Below are 17,563 nucleotides of genomic sequence, written 5' to 3'. Positions count from 1 at the left end.
CCTCTGGAACCAACTCCACCCAGATATCAGAGTTGCCCCCACCCTCCTTGCCTTTCGTAAGCTCCTTAAAACCCACCTCTGTTGTCAGGCATGGGGGAATTGAGACTTTCCCTTCCCCTAGGCTTATAAAATTTATGCATGGTATGTTTGTATGTATGATTGGTTTCTAAATTGTGGTTTTAAATTAACTTAAATATTAGATTTGTTTACATTGTATTATTATTGCTGTGAGCCACCCCGAGTCTGCGGAGAGGGGCGGCATACAAATCTGATTAATAAATAAAATAAATAAATAAATGGAAGGCTAAGTCAACCTTGAGGCTACTGCTGGCAGCCAGTGATCAGCAGAAGTAGCTCGCAGTACTGCACTCTAACCATTGTACCACCAAGGCTCTGAGCAGCTCTTCAAATCATTTTTTTGTCTTGCTGGAATGACTGGAATTGTCCTGAATTGTCCTCAAGTTGGGGTGGAATCTTAGTCATTAATTTGATGCTTATGACTGTTTACTCAACACACCTATCCTTGGAGGATTGAGGCTTACTCAATCCATTTCTGTAGCTTTACCTAGGACAGGGCAGCAAAGGTTCTAACTGGAAGAGGCCCCCCCCCCTGTTCAATTCTGGAGCTGACCAGAAGTCCGGTTCCCCCACCATAATCTAACGTGGTGTCCTTTTTCCTCTGCCAACCGGAAGTCCAGTTCCCCCATCATAGTGTGGTGTCCCTTTTTCCTATCAATTGTGGAGCTAACTGGAAAACGCACCCCTTACCATAGAGCAGTGATGGTGAACCTATGGCATGGGTGCCACAGGTGGCATGCGGGGCCATATCTGCTGGCACATGAGCTGTTGCCCTAGCTTAGTTCCAATGTGCATGTGTATGCCAGCCAGTTGATTTTTGGCTCGTACAGAAGCTCTGGGAGGCCTTTTTTTGGCTTCCAGAGAGCCTCCAGGGGGATGGGAGAGGACGTTTTTATCCTCCGGCTCCAGGGAAGCTTTTGGAACCTGGGGAGGGCAAAACAAGCCTATTGGGCCCACCAGAAGTTGGGAAACAGGCCATTCCCGGCCTTCGGGGGCCTCCAGGTGGCAGGGGAAACTGCTTTTGCCCTCCCCAGGCATTGAATTATGGGTGTTGGCACTTGCGCATGCGTGATAATGCATGTGCATGCTCGTTTGGCACCCAAGGGAAGAAAAGTTCACCATCACTGCCATAGAGTCTTCTCCTGCCTGCTTCTTCCACCACCACCACCCCAAAAAACCCCCGGAAGCTGCTCTCAAAATTGTGGTGCCAACCCAACGACAGGGAGCCACAGAAGAGGAATGAAAGAGCCACCTGTGGCTCCAGAGCCGCAGTTTGCTGACCCTTGACCTAGGAGATTTGTTTCATTTTATTTATTCGATTTTTATGCCACTCTTCTCCTTAGACTCAGGGCGGCTTACATGTTAGCAATAACACTTATTAACAGAGCCAGCATATTGCCCCCACAATTCGGATCCTCATTTTACCCACCTTGGAAGGATGGAAGGCTGAGTCAACCTTGAGCCGATGGTGAGATTTGAACCACTGACTTGCAGATCTACAGTCAGCTTCAGTGGCCTGCAGTACTGCACTCTACCCACTGCGCCACCTCGCCTCTTATTGATACTGCAGGTAGCCCTGGACTTACAGCCACAATCGAGCCCAAAATTTCTGTTGCTGAGATAGTTGTTAAGCATTTTATGACCACTTTTTAAGTGAATCACCGCGGTTGTTAAGTTAGTAACACGGTTGTTAAGCGAATCTGGCTTCTCCGTTGAGTTTGTTTGTCAGAAGGTCACAAAAGGAGTCATCTGACACCATATTGAATATGAGTAAGCTGTTGAGTATCTCAATTTTGATCACATGGCCACAGGGAAGCTGCAACCATTGTAAGGATGGAAAATGACAGTCCGGGTGGCACAGGCCACTGAAGCTGATTTTAAATCTGTAGGTCAGCGGTTCAAATCTCATCTCAAGGTTGACTCAGTCTTCCATCCTTCTGATGTGGGTAAAATGAGGACCTGGATTGTGGGGGCAATAGGCTGGCTCTGTTAAAAAGTGCTATTGCTAACATGTTGTAAGCCGCCCTGAGTCTAAGGAGAAGGGCGGCATAAAAATCAAATCAATAAATAAAATGGTCATTGGTCATCTTTCCCCAGTGAAGATGACTCGCACGGGCACAATAGCATGCACACACACGTACTTTTGGCACCCAAGGGAAAAAAGGTTGACCATCACTGGGATTAAATACAGAACCTTGAAAAGTTCAAGTGGAATGTTCTCATTTGCCATTAATAGGAAAGTGAACACAAGAACAAGGGGACACAATCTGAGGTTAGTTGGGGGAAAGATCAAAAGCAACATGAGAAAATATTATTTTACTGAAAGAGTAGTAGATCCTGGGAACAAACTTCCAGCAGACGTGGTTGGTAAATCCACAATAACTGAATTTAAACATGCCTGGGATAAACATAGATCCATCCTAAGATAAAATACAAAAAAATAGTATAAGGGCAGACTAGATGGACCTTGAGGTCTTTTTCTGCCATCAGTCTTCTATGTTTCTATGTTTCTAATTCATTCAGCTCTTGGGTTAATGTTTTTCTCCGTGTTTCTTGGGTTGCCAATTATGAAATGGTTCCTCTTCTTGTCTCTTGATACTTTATGTCCACTTCGTTATGTCTTCTCAGGCTGGCTGGCATCTCCCACCCCTTGGCCGGTCTCCCCACACTACACCACCAGTTTTATCCTTGACCTGATTTCTTAGAGCAGTGTTTCCCAACCTTGGCAACTTGAAGATATCTGGACTTCAACTCCCAGAATTCCCCAGCCAGCAAATGCTGGCTGGGGAATTCTGGAAGTTGAAGTCCAGACATCTTCAAGTTGTCAAGGTTGGGAAACACTGTCTTAGAGAACCTTCTGTGAATTCCCTTTGGAGGCTCGCCAGACTCCGACACAGCGTGCTCCTCTTGCAAACTGGATTGGCTCCAAGTTCAAGGGAACCACAACAACAAGAATTATGCGGGGAAATTTTCCTATTTCAGTACAACTCAACATATGACTGCAATTGAGCCCAAAACTTATATTGCTAAGCCAGACAATTTCAATTCGGTTTTGTTACAGTCATAGACCAGAGACCGAAGCAGAAAAAACACTCTGAAAATATACAACCAAAAGTTGCAAGATAAAACAGTAAATCAAAGATAAAATCCATGGTAAACTCCAGTCTCTCAATTATACATGGTCAATACTACTAAAATTACAATTCATAAGCTATGAGGCCTATAATCGGTTTAATACTATTAGGGAAAGGAATAAACAGGGTTGTCACATTAGTCATATGAATTAGCTATGGTGGATTAGACACTTAAAGGCTAGCCACAGTTGGTGTGTGTGTGTGTATAACATATTTTTGCTGAATTGAAAAAAGGAGACTAGTATAGATCTATTTCAAGGTTGTTTCCTCTCATCAGCTAGCCACACCCTCACTGGGATTTGAACCTGGAGCCTCTGCCTTGTAAGGCAGAGAGTATGCATCTAAGGAGCATGGGTCCCACACTCTCCATCTCCTGAGCCACAAGGGCAAAGTCTTTTAGTGAATGGTATTCTTTTATACTTGTCATACAAAATGACCGATGGAAGTGCATGGCACCATATCAGTGCAAATGCTTTTTCTTGGTTTGCTGATTCCAGCTGTGGCAGAAGCCACAACATAGCTAGTGGCATATGGAGCCAGAAACAGCAGAGCTTTCCTTAAGTCCGCCAGTCTCTTGATGTTCTCCACCTTTTGTCATAAGATTTGTCTTGCTAGATCATAGTCCATCTCGAGTATTGAATTTGGGTAGAAGCCTAATTTGTCAAGATTGGACTCAACGACCTTGACCTATGATGAAGAAAATTGGTCTTGCAGGGTTAAGAGAGCAAGACATTTGTTAAGTGACTCTCGAAACTAGCCTACAGAAAGTAGCTGGAGAAGAACAAAGATCTTTCAGCATGGTCCATGAAAGCAGTTTTAGGCACAATTGAGTTTGGTTCCGTGCAAACCTATATAGAACCATGCTGATTATTAACTTGAAGTCTTTGAAGAATCTTAACTCAGCATCCTAGAGCAGAGGTCTCCAACTTTGGCAAGTTTAAGATTTGGGGACTTCAACTTGTCCGCAAATCTTAAAGTTGCCAAGGTTGGAGATCCCTGCCTTAGAGATCTCTCCAAATCCAGACTTTTCATCTTCCCACTTATGTTGTATTCTCCACAGTTCTCATCCAGAAAATGAAAGATATTTATTGGTCTTGGCTTGTCGGTTTGCCTTTTCCAGTCTAGGATGCAATTCAAGTCCCCTATCAGAAGTGTTTATTTAGCCAGGTGATTCAGCATTCCGCACTTCTGGCCACGAGAGGCAGGGGTCAGGTAACCTTGCTTGTCTGAAGCTCCAGCTTCATCTAGACTCTTGAGGTTGGACATGCTCCAGGCAATTCTTAATGATAGAGAAGAGTGCACTCTGTTAGCCAAGATACAAAGCATGTCTTCAAGGGCTTAATTCCAATAATAACAGAATAACAAGAGTTGGAAGGGACCTTGAAGGTCATCTAATCCAACCCCTTTCTCAAGCATTTCTGACAGATGGCAGTCCAGTCTCTTCTTGAAAGCTTCCAGTGATGAAGCTTCCACAACGTCTGAAGGCAAGTTGTTCCCCTTCACACAATGTTCAATATCTATCTATATCTATCTATCTATCTATCTATCTATCTATCTATCTATCTATCTATCTATCTATCTATCTATCTATCTATCTATCTATCTACCTATCTATCTAATTTATCTATCTATCTATCTAATTTATCTATCTATCTATCTACCTATCTACAGTATCTCTCTCTCTATCTATCTATCTACGGTATCTATCTATATCTATCTACCTACCTACCTATCTATCTACAGTCTCTCTTTCTCTCTCTCTCTCTCTCTCTCTCTCTCTCTATCTATCTATCTATCTATCTATGGTATCTATCTATCTATATCTATCTACCTACCTACCTATCTACCTATCTATCTACAGTCTCTCTCTCTCTATCTATCTACGGTATCTATTTACCTACCTACCTACCTATCCACCCACCTACTTACCTATTCACCCACAGTCTTTAATACACTGCTCAAAAAAATAAAGGGAACACTTAAACAACACAAAATAATTCCAAGTAAATCAAACTTCTGTGAAATAAAATATCCACTTAGGAAGCAACACTGGTTGATACCCAATTTCACATGCTGTTGTGCATATTCAACTTTGTACAGAACAAAGTATTCAATGAGAATGTTTCATTCATTCAGATCTAGGATGTGTTATTTGAGTGTTCCCTTTGTTTTTTTAAGCAGTATATAATACCTTATGTATTGTGTGTATGTGTGTGTGTGTACATATACAAATATATATTATACATGTACATATACATGTACACAATTTTAATTCAAAATTGTGCAACTTCTTTTTAGACCAAAAAACTTTCTGGCTTTTAATTGGCATGCTCATTCCTTCATTTCCAGACATTAATAGAGTTAGCAAGGGCTAATTTGAATTTAATAATCATAAAGCACTTTCTATTTTACTACACTTTAATGCAACTTTGCAGAAAGGGATATGAACAGGAAAGTAAAAGACTAATTGAATTATTGAGCCCAAGCAGGAGAAGGGCATGACATTTGTCTTAGAAAATGGATTGTTGCAAGAGTAGTTACTCATCATTGGTCCAAGCAGTTGATTCATCGCTGACTAATATTTTGGATATGAAACCAGTATCCAAGAGTAAAAAAGGTAAATTAGTTTGCTGGGCAGCAAAGAGCAAGTGGACTGAAACTTGATTGCATCCGATTTTATATCAGTTAACCTGAGGATGCTGCAATGGTCATCAGTATGAAAAATTGTCATATGTCCCTTTTTTTTCAGTGTCATAATTTTAAACATTCACTAAACAAATAGGTGTTAAGTTGAGAACTCTGCATTGAGAAAAAAATATATATTTTGAACAGTAAGGACCATTTGAAAGTGAAATGTAATTCTCAGAGAGATGGTGGCCTCCCCTTTCTTGAAATATATTTAAGAGAAGATTGGACAGTCACTTCCTTTAATTTGGAGTCCTGCATTGAGTAGTGAGTTGGATTAGCTTAAAGTTGGCAACTTTAAGACTTATGGACAGCTTTAAGACAGCTTTGCTGGCTGAGGAATTCTGGGAGTTGAAGTCCACAAGTCTTAAAGTTGCCAAGGTTGGAGGCCATTGCTCTAGAAGTCTCATTGAATACATGGAAGTATACAGAGGTTTCTTGCTGTGTTAGTAAGTCATATGGACTCTTTGTTAACTCAGAGCTGTGATCCTTTCCCAGAAAAACCTGTATATTTTCAGGACAGCTTCAAAAATTATTCTACAGCTCAAGCTTCCTTTTTCTGGTCTCTGGATGTGTTCAGAGTTGAAATATCGTAATTTCCTACTTAGCCAATGCCTACTATTAGAAGGGCAAAATGGGAATTGCCAAATTGGGTGGAGTTGCCTTTCTGCTTGTTAACCCTAGAATCTAAATTTATTTATTTGTTTGTTTGTTTGTTTGATTGATTGATTGATTTTTATGCCGCCCTTCTCCTTAGACTCAGGGCGGCTTACAACATGTTAGCAATAGCACTTTTTAACAGAGCCAGCATATTGCCCCCACAATCTGGGTCCTCATTTTACCCACTTCGGAAGGATGGAAGGCTGAGTCAACCTTGAGCCGGTGATGAGATTTGAACCGCTGACCTTCAGATCTACAGTCAGCTTCAGTGGCCTGCAGTACAGCACTCTACCTGCTGCGCCACCCCAGCTCATTGCTTGTGTTTATTTTGTTGTTCTTAATAATAACCGAATTGGTTCCTGTATCAAGCTTAGAGTTACGGAGTCAACTTTGGACTTTGAATGATGCCATCAGGGACAAAACTTGCAAAAAAAGGGGCCCGGCAAACCCTGAATCTCCAACTAATTTTAAATTAAGAAGTCATTTGACACAGTGCATACTATTATTCCCCACACATTGAATACATCACTTTTCTCACTCAGAATTGATGGCAACTTTTCAGGAGCAGGTGGGCGAAGGCTTTGTGAGATACCCTTGTAGCTTAGAGGCAACAGAAAGAGTTACGGTCGGAGTGAGTTGAGAGAGTTGAGTTGAAATACCAGCAATACACATGATTCATTTGTTCTGCTTAAGTTCTCCGAAGACACAAAACAGGGCTGATAAAAGAGATATTGCTCACCAATTTAAATTTGAGGCTGTAGATTCACACCGTGCATTAAGCAAAAGGATGTGGTTCATTTGACTCTCTATGGGGAGCCAGGCACTGCTTTGCAAACCATGGTTTTGCAAGTGGATATGTTGTGCAATGCAGGAGTTTACTTCGCTCTAAAGCAGGGGTAGTGAACCTTTTTTTTGCGCTGAGTGCCCAAAGCGCATGCATGCACACCCCAAAAATGCAATGTGTGCCCCTATGCATGCGCCCCTGCTGCATGAATCCCAGCATCTGGTTAGGTCCCACAGAGTTGGCCTTCTCCAGGTCCCGTCAACCAGACAATGTCGCTTGGCGGGGCCTAGGGGAAGAGCCTTCTCTGTTGTGGCCCCAGCCCTCTGGAATCAGCTCCCCCTGGAGATTCGTACTGCCCCAACCCTCCTTACCTTTTGTAAGAGTTTGAAAACTGATCCATGCTGCCAGGCTTGGGGTCATTAGATCCCAGCCTCTGGCCACTGAATGCCTACTAGGCTTGGGTTTTATTGAATGAATGATTTTTGAGATTTAGCTTTTATAATGTTTTAAACTAACTATTTATATTAATTGGATCCAATTGTATTTTGTACACTGTTTTATTGTTGACACGTTGTGAGCCGCCCCGAGTCCACGGAAAGGGGCGGCATACAAATCCAGTAAATAAATAAATATTATTGGATCCAATTGTACTTTTTACACTGTTTTATTGTTGACATGTTGTGAGCCGTCCTGAGTCCACGGAAAGGGGCGGCATACAAATCCAATAAATAAATTAAATAAATAATATGTATTTATGACAGCAGCAGTGGCCAGAGTGATGTGATCAGCAATCTATGTTGGCTCTTGCTGGGTTCGTGTTTGCTTTCTACCTTTCTAGCTAAGTCTAAGTCCAATAAATAAATAAATGTACCCCACTGCCCCAGCACATGTGCCCAGCGCCCCCTGCCTATTTTGGCTTCCAGGTTAGTGCAGAAGGCCTGCCAGGCCCAAAATGGGATGTAGAAGAGGCATTCATGTGTGCAAACTACCAAAATGCAACGCGAGCACCTACCATACATGTGCGCCCCCCCCACACACACTAATGTATGTACAGCTGAGACCCGAAAACTAGTTGGCCAGCAGGAGGCGTAAGTGCACGCACAGTGGAGCTGGGCTGGGGTGATGGTTGACTCTGCGTGCCACCTGTGGCCCATGTGCCATAGGTTCGCCATCACGGCTCTAAGCCATAGTTAAGCACACTGTGCATTGGCATCGTTTGTGAAACTTGGCCCAAATCTCAGAGCACTTTACAAAGTGGATGTGAATGGAGCAGTTCTCTGCTTTAGGTCTGTCTTCTCAGACTTCATTCTCAAAAATTGCATCTTGGCAAGGTGACAAGCAGCCTCTGCCAGCCTCAGAATAAAGGATAGGGGGGAAGTTCCTGAATATGCAAAGCAGATAGAAGGAAGATTGATCGACTGAGCTATCTGGCATATTTCAAATTTGATATTTCAAATTTCTGGAACTGATATACTCCCCTACCCTACTTATTAAGGTGCTCTAGCTCTCTCTCTCTCTCTCTCTCTCCCTCTCCCTCCCTCCCCCTCTCTCTCCCTCTCTCTCCCTCCCTCTCCCTCCCTAATTCCTCCCTCTCTCCCTCCCTCTCTCTCTCCTTTCCCTCCCTCTCTCTTCCCTCCATCCTTCCCCCATCTCTCTCTCCCTCCCTCACCCTCCCTCTTTCTCTCCTTCTCCCTCCCTCCTTCCCTCCCCCTCTCTCTCTTTCCCTCCCTCTCTCCCTCGTTCTCCCCTCCCTTCTTCCCCCCTCTGGCCCTGAGGGTGTCGCCTATATTTATCACGCCGCGTTTCTTCTAAACGTTGCTTTCCCCATCGAAACCACCGGGCTGTTTTCACAGCGATGGGAGCGGGGTGGGCTTGGATGGCTCCGGGCCTGACGGTGGGGGACTCCGAGCCTACCTTTCGTTAAAAAGGGAGCTTCCCCCCTCCCAAAAGCCAAGACTGGTAAACAACGTGCTGGAGCTCCGCCCCGCCAGCTGGCTTCAAACAAGCCGACTTTGGAGGAGGAGGGGGGAAGCGGAGAGATTCCCACCCGCGCCCACCCCTCCTTTTCAAAGAAAGTTGTCCGCGGTCGCCTTTGGGAAGGGCGGGGGCGCTTTTGGAAGCCGAGGGCGGGCCAAGGGGCTGGAGCCAGGCGGCGCGGGGGAGAGAGGGAGAGGTCCCTCCGCCCTGCGCCCCCTCTCCACTGGGGCGCCGGGCGGCGTGGAAGCCCCTGTCCGGCAGCCCCACCTCAAACTGTGTGACGCGGGGTTGCCATGGGCGCTCTTCTACGCTACAAGGGCTGAGCGGCGGGAGGCGGGCGCGCGGGCGAGGCGGCGGGCGGGTCGGGGCCGCATTTCAGCACCACGGTGGAGGAGGACAGCAGCCTGGGCGCCGTCGCTCCGCGCTTCTCTCCCCCCGCCCTCCCCTCCCGCTCCCGGCTGTCGGGTCTCCCTTCCTGTCCCCTCGTGCCTGGGGGGGACTGGCGGGTCCTGGGGTACCTTGCCATCGTTGCTCTCCCCCGGCGTCCTTACCAGCTCGGGGCTGAGCCGTCCATTTCTGGGAGGAAACGGAGGGAAGAGAAGGGCAGTGAGGGGCGCGTCTCCCCACACCCCTCGCCGGCAGGCTTGGGGGACGCCAGCGGGGAGAGGGGGAACCTTAAGCTGACACGTCCACGAGGCCGTCCCGGTGAGTACTTCGCTCTCCTGGCAGAGGAGCGGGCGGGAAAAGACCTTGGAGGGATAGATTTCGTAGCGTCGTCTCTTTTGTGGGTTTGGTTTTTTTGCTATTGGGACTCCTGGTGTTGTTGTTATGGGGGGTGCTGTTGTGATCTACGTAGCTGGTAGAGAAGGCGACGTTCCAAACTCTTGAGCCTTGTGTAAAGGGGTCCTTGTATTGAGAAGGCAGGGAGATGGACCAGATGAAGTTCAACGTAGTAGTTCCACACTTGAGCCTTGTGTAAAGGGTCCTTAAAAACAGGGAGATGGACCAGTTGAAGTTAAACGTAGTAGTTCCACACTTGAGCCTTGTGTAAAGGGGTCCTTGAAGACAGGGAGATGGACCAGATGAAGTTCAATGTAGTAGTTCCACACTTGAGTCCTGTGTAAAGGGGTCCTTGTATTGAGAAGGCAGGGAGATAGACCAGATGAAGTTCAACGTAGCAGTTCCACACTTCAGCCTTGTGTAAAGGGGTCCTTAAAGACAGGGAGATGGACCAGATGAAGTTAAACGTAGTAGTTCCACACTTGAGCCTTGTGTAAAGGGGTCCTTAAAGACAGGGAGATGGACCAGATGAAGTTCAATGTAGTAGTTCCACACTTGAGCCCTGTGTAAAGAGGTCCTTGTATTGAGAAGGCAGGGAGATGGACCAAATGAAGTTCAACATAATAGTTCAATAGTTCCTGAGCCAATATAAAGGACTCCTCACATAAAGGTCAGAGTTTTTAATGTAGTCTTCTCCAGATCTTGGCCAAGAAGGTTTCTCTCCCTTAGATCCCAGCTAAAACTTCAAGACTCCTTTCTATAACTAACTTTATGGGTTGGTTGGTAAGTATTTAGCTTTCTTTGCCCAACCCCACTTTTTGCCCCAGACTTTGAACCCCTGAGTCAGCAAATTGTTAGGTTAAACAGCCTAATTTGAAATCCATGCAAGAGATTGTGGGAGATCTTGATCTGGAGGGAACAATCCAACAAGAGTGTGATGGAGCTCAGGGACCTTTCCTGGTGTGGTCCCCATCCATGGATATTGTTCCTATTGTTTCTGGACCTCCCCAGACCCTTGCCTTCAATATTTTATCCATGGAATCCAATATCCATGAAAGCATTGGAAGCTCTCAAGAAGAGACTGGACTACCATCTGTCAGAAATGGTGTTGGGTCTCCTGCTCAGGGAGAAAGTTGGACTAGATGACCTACAAGGTCCCTTCCAACTCTGTCCATTGGAATCTGAATTTGGTGGGAAGATGCCATATTATCAGCAGGAAAAGTCTGCCTTGCTAACCTCTGGGTTTTGTATAATCTCACAAAAATCCTCGAGATACTACTAGTTTTCCAGAGATTCACTAAAATGAGTGAGATTTGGGAGTGGGGGGATGAAGGACAAGCACAGGGATTAAAACCAAGGCATGTTGTTATATTAAATGGAGGCTGGGGCTGGAACCTTTAGAGCACTAAATAGAAACATTTATATTTATGTCTTTCATTTCTGTGACTTTCCTATATGTGCTACAGGTTCATTATAATATAAATTATGAGGAAAATCACACACAAAAATTTCCATTCAGGTGGAACAATATGTCTCTGTTGTTGATATTGCTTTGCTTTAGGTAGGACAAGCTGTGCCGATTGTAGAAGTCATTAATTTTTAGATTATTATTTTTTAAAACCCTGTTTAACTGCTGCAGAAAACCTGAGTTTTCTGTAGGTTGCAACTGGTTTTGTGTACCTGTTGCTTCTAAGAATGTATTTATCTAGTAATATCCTTACACCAATGGTTGTGTTGATGGATACCAGTGGGAACTGGATTGCAAGGAACTCACAAACTGGGAAAAGCCATGAGTGGATCGAACAAGTGTATGGGGCCTTGTGTAGATGTGATAGGCTTTGTGTTCCTTTTCGTATGGTATCCAGACAGCTGTTTTCTATTAAATGAAGAATCCTGCCTTTACAAATTCCTTGAACTTAAACTCTGTTATGAGAACAGCAACTGGTCAAGGCAACAGCAATTTTTCTGCTTACAAGTTTTAATCTCTGAATAGAATCCCTTACTTGTAGAACGTCAGTCATTAAAAGTCAATACAGCATACTCTTTACTGCTCTATAATCGATGGAGCACTCAAAGTAATTCACCTGCCTTTCCTTTAAAAGCCATTTGGGGGCTCAACGAAGCAACACAGCTCTCTGAATTTCCAGGATACTATGGGAACTTTTAGAGTTTTGTTATTGTATTATCAAGAACCTTGTTGGATTTCTTCGGTGTCATCTGTGAATGAATGAGTGTCTTGGTTTAAAAAAAAATCCATAAAACTATGTGAGGGGCAAGGCTTGCATGCTATCCATCCTGATTTGTTTAAGCCTGGTCCAACAATGGGTCAAGCTATTTTCCAAAAGCCCACATGAGAAATAATGGATGAAACTGAAAAAGGAGAGATTCAACTTGGAAGTGAGAAGGAATTTTATGACAGTGAGAACCATCAACCAATGGAAAGAAGTTGCCTTCAGAAGTTGTGGGAGCTTCATCCCTGGAATATTTCAGGAAGAGACTGGGCTGCCACCTGTCAGAAATGGTGTAGGGTCTACTTAGTCAGGGGGGTGGACTAGATGACCTACAAGGTCCCTTCCAACTCTGTTATTCTGTTAAATCTATTAAACACAGGAAAAAATCCCCATGTTTGATGAAAAGATCACTTCTTCAGAGGCACCAAAGACTGAATGTAGAATTTGTGTCCTGTTAGTAAAATTTATGCAGTTTTCTCTTAGTGGATGGGAAAAAAACCTGTCCTAAGTTTCTAATCAATCCCCAAAACTCCTCCACCTCCAGACCCTTTTCAGTCACATGTGGTATATGGTTCAACAGTAGTAACTGTGAGAGGGATCTTGGAATCCTAGTGGACAGCCATATAAATATGAGCCAGCATTGTGCAGCAGCTGCTAAAAAAGCCAACACAGTTCTAGGCTGCATTAACAGAGGGATAGAATCAAGATCATGTGAAGTGTTAATACCACTTTCTAATGCCCTGGTAAGGCCACACTTGGAATGCTGCATTCAGTTTTGATTGCCATGATGCAAAAAGGATGTTGAGACTCTAGAAAGAGTGCAAAGAAGAGCAACAAAGATGATGAGAGGACTGGAGGCTAAAACATATGAAGAATGGTTGCAGGAACTGGGTATGTCTAGTTTAATGAAAAGAAGGACCAGGGGAGACACGATAGCAGTGTTCCAATATCTCAGGGGTTGCCACAAAGAAGAGGGAGTCAAGCTATTCTCCAAAGCACTTGGGGGGAGAACAAGAAGCAATGGGTGGAAACTAAACAAGGAGAGAAGTGACTTAGAACTAAGGAGAAAATTCCTAACAGAACAATTAATCAATGGAACAGCTTGCCTCCAGAAGTTGTGAATGCCCCAACACTGGAAGTTTTTAAGAAGATGTTGGACAACCATTTGGCTGAAGTAGTGTAGGGTAAGGTTTCCTGCCTTAGAAAGGGGTAGGACTAGAAGACCTTCAAGGTTCCTTCCAACTCTGTTGTGGTTGTAGTTGTTGTTGTTACCTTCCCCAAATCTGACTATTATGGGTTGCTGTAAATAAACGGTGTGCTTTTCTTGTCTTCTCTAGGATCACACATATGTGATCCACAGCTCATTCTCTCCTCCGCTCCCCCAAGCCTGTGTCTGCCCACATGTCCTCCTCAAGGGGAGGAGGGGAAGACCAGGGGGGGGGAGAATCACAGATTAGGGAGATAATTTTTCATTCAACTGACCCCCCCTCCCCCACCCCACTCATATCTCGTTGAAACGTTGAAACGTCTACTCCACAAGAGGAATTGGTTGGGCTGAGAAAAGCAACGAAGCAATGGGAAAATATAACTGGGCAAACACTGACTGTCCAGTTATGGATCTGTTCTTCTTCTCCTCCTCCTCCTCCTCCTCCATCTCTTATCTCCCTTTCCTCCTTTTTTAAATTAAACTTGGGTGATTAGCTTTGCTCTGTCACGGCAAGATGATTTTCCCTTTCAAATTTCACCTCCTATTTATCCCCGCCAACTGTCTCAATGATTCTTTGATGACAGGAGAATATTTTTCTGAATGAATCATTGGTCTGAGGGACTTGCTCTCCGCCCCCACCTCCCCTTGGAAGCAATCAGAAGCAGTTTGAGCTGGATCAGATATATTCATTCCTCCCGGTCGGTCACGGATTGATTGAAGTTGTCTAAGCCTTTGGAGTCCGGAGCTTAGAACTTCAAGGAGGTCAAACGCAGGGGTAACTATTACAGCCTGTCTCTCTAACACGATCCTTTTTGATTTATGCCCTGGGTTTGTTCTTAGTACCTTTGTACAGTCTTGTTCCCCCCCTCCCCACCAAGGAGTCAATAGCCCAAGGCTGCAATGAATCAGCACAAGAGCTATCCCTTGGAAGAAGCCATCCGATTCTCTTAAGCTCTTTTCACCTTCTTATTTTCCATCACAACCAGAGCTGGGCAACAGCCCACTGGAGCAGAAGTAAAACGCAAAGTTGTGGTCCAACTCAGCATCCTTCTCTTTTTTTTACCCCTGTTCACCAAGGTCTTGAAGGCAGTGATGGGCTACCAAAATTTTTACTACCACACTGTGGGCGTGGCTTATGTATTTTGTTTCAACATATTTCAGTGCAAATTGGATGCTCTGGGATGGAGCTCCAAATTTTGCTACCGGAACTGCATTCCTGACCGTTCCCGTAGGAGCCCATCACTGCTTGAGGGCAAACCTCAAACACCAATCTAGGGTTTGTTTTTTCATAGTGTAGGCGGGCTCAGTTTTAGATCTTGGCCAATAATGGAAATTTTTCATCTATTTTTTATTTATTTATTTTGTCAAGTACGTATTGGTGGTATACAAAGATATAACTGTACCCTTATATATATTACTACATGTCTATTTTTCTTCCTATGTATTTGTGTATTGGACAAATGAATAAACAAAATAAATAAACAATGTTTATATACAAATACTAATAAGAGAGAAACATTAGGACAGGGAACGGAAGGCACGCTGGTGCAATTATGCACACCCCTTATTGACCTCTTAGGAATCGTCAACAGTGGATAGTCTAAGGATAAAGTTTGGGGGGTTAGGTGATGATATTACAGAGCCAGGTAGTGAGTTCCATGCATCAGCTACTCGGTTACTAAAGCTGTATTTCCTGGAGTCAAGTTTGGAGCGGTTTACTTTAGATTTGTATCTGTTGTGTGCTCGTGTGTTGTTGTGGTTGAAGCTGAAGTAGTCATGGACAGGAAGGATTTTGTAGCAGATGATTTTATGGGTTTTGCTTAGGTTGTGTTTAAGGCGACATAGTTCTAAGCTTTCTAAGCCCAGGATTGTAAGTCTAGTTGCGTAGAGTATTCTGTTGTGAATGGAAGAGTGGAGGGCTCTTCTAGTAAAATATCTCTGGACATTTTCTACAGTGTTTATGTCTCATAAATGTAGAACAGAATGAAACTGCTGTATTCTGGTAGGCGAGGGAGCTGTGTGAAAACTGCTTTTCTATCCAAATGAAATTCGCTTCAATTTAGGTTCTCGCATGTGTCTCTGTGTATGTTTGTGTAGGGTTGAAAAGTTATACTATACTATAGCCATTCTGAGTCTCCAGAGAGGGGAGGCATACAAATCTATTATTATTATTGTTGTTGTTGTTGTTGTTATTGTTATTGTTATTATTATTAATAATAGTAATAGTAATAATAATAATAATAATAATAATAATAATAATAATAATAATATACTACAAAAAACCAATAACTTTGTTTCCAGTTCTGACTGGAGCTGATGAATCAGTTCGACGTTGCTTTGCACTTTTTAAATCAAAGCCAAGGAAAATAACGATAACAGATAGTCATGACTAACTCAAATTTAATTACTGTTGATGAGTTGACTTACTCCAGACCATAAGTCTTTAAACTTGGCAACTTTAAGATTTGTGGACTTCAACTCCCAGAATTCTCCAACCAGATATACTCGCTTGAGAATTCTGGGAGTTGAAGTCCACAAATCTTAAAGTAGCCAAGTTTGGGAACCTCTGCTCCAGTGTAAGGCTGGCTTCAATATTGTTGTGTGTGTCTTTAGGTCAGTGTGGATGACTGCCCAGACAAGTTCCTGCAGTTCTCTTGGCAAGAGTTCAGAAGTGGTTGTGCCCTTTCCTTCTTCTTAAATAGCTTCATGGTAAATAAATATCTTGATTGACCACATCTACATGTTTTTAGAAAGCAGGTTATGAAACCTTTTTGTTCTGGTAAAGATTTGTTTTAATAACTTTCACTTAAGCCACTGAGGTTTAATCTATTGTGTGAATCAGACCTGTCAGGTTTTTTTTTAAACCTTGTCCCCATTTCTTTTCACAATACAAGAGCTTGTTTTGCACAAAGGGGGAAATTAGACAGTCTATTGTTACAAAATATGTCATTGGCCCTATTGTTAGAAACATACAAAAAGCTTGCAGATGTCATTCTGAACCTTCTTAATTCAATTTTAAAGACTTGTCCAGTTCTTTCAAACTCAACTATTACATGTAGTTGAATTACTTATTACTTCTGTACAACGAGACTGCAGTTTTATGAATGGCCTCAGACCGAGGCTTTCTGTCAAAAAAGCCTCCTTCCTTTCATATTTTCTGGATGTAATTGAAACAAGCTTCCTTCCCCATATCCTTTCCTCTCATTAACTTAGGAGAAGAACTGGATGCTTTAATCCTTCCTGGCCAACCGCCTTGGCCGCGATAGCTTCATTTATCAATATCTTGTCATTTTGATTGTTATTTGTTTGGCTCCCGGCACTTTCTGGAGTTGTTAAAATCTGTTAAATGGGGAAGTTTTCTCAAGTCAAGAGAGACTTTCCTAAACTGGGCAGTCAGTTAGGATGGGGCAGGTGGTGAAATCTAGCAGGTTCTGAACAGAATCTGGAGAACCAGTAGTGGAAATTTTGAGTAGTTTGGTGAACTGGTAGCAGAAATATTGAGTAGTTTGGTGAACTGGTAGTGGACATTTTAATTTGGAGAAGCAGTAGTGGAAATTTTGAGTAGTTTGGTGAACTGGTAGTGGAAATTTTGAGTAGTTTGATGAACCACTAACAGAAATTTTGAGTACTTTGGAGAAGCAATAGTGGAAATTTTGAGTAGTTTGGAGAAGCAATAGTGGAAATTTTGAGTAGTTTGGAGAACCAGTAGTGGAAATTTTGAGTAGTTTGGTGAACTGATAGTGGAAATTTTGAGTAGTTTGGTGAACTGGTAGCAGACATTTTGAGTAGTTTGGTGAACTGATAGAGGAAATATTGAGTAGTTTGGTGAACTGGTAGTGGAAATTTTGAGTAGTTTGGTGAATAGGTTGTGGAAATTTTGAGTAGTTTGGTGAACTGGTAGTGGAAATTTTGAGTAGTTTGGTGAGCTGGTAGAGTAAATATTGAGTAGTTTGGAGAACCAGTAGTGGAAATTTTGAGTAGTTTGGTGAACTGGTAGTGGAAATTTTGAGTAGTTTGGTGAACTGGT

General features: G+C 43.3%; 1 protein-coding gene across 1 annotated transcript in view; it reads left to right on the top strand.

Annotated features, from left to right (window-relative positions):
• Positions 1 to 16,195: 16,195 nt before the first annotated feature.
• Positions 16,196 to 17,563, top strand: part of LOC139171503 (terminal nucleotidyltransferase 5C-like) — a 25,389-nt gene continuing 24,021 nt past the window's right edge. Inside the window, exon 1 of the mRNA XM_070759786.1 lies at positions 16,196 to 16,245. The gene's annotated coding sequence lies outside the window, so the exon portion shown is untranslated. The remainder of the gene's footprint in view (positions 16,246 to 17,563) is intronic.

This window comes from Erythrolamprus reginae, chromosome 8, assembly GCF_031021105.1.
Source record: "Erythrolamprus reginae isolate rEryReg1 chromosome 8, rEryReg1.hap1, whole genome shotgun sequence".
Taxonomy (NCBI): Eukaryota; Metazoa; Chordata; class Lepidosauria; order Squamata; family Dipsadidae; genus Erythrolamprus; species Erythrolamprus reginae.
This window is presented reverse-complemented; position numbering and strand designations above follow the sequence as displayed.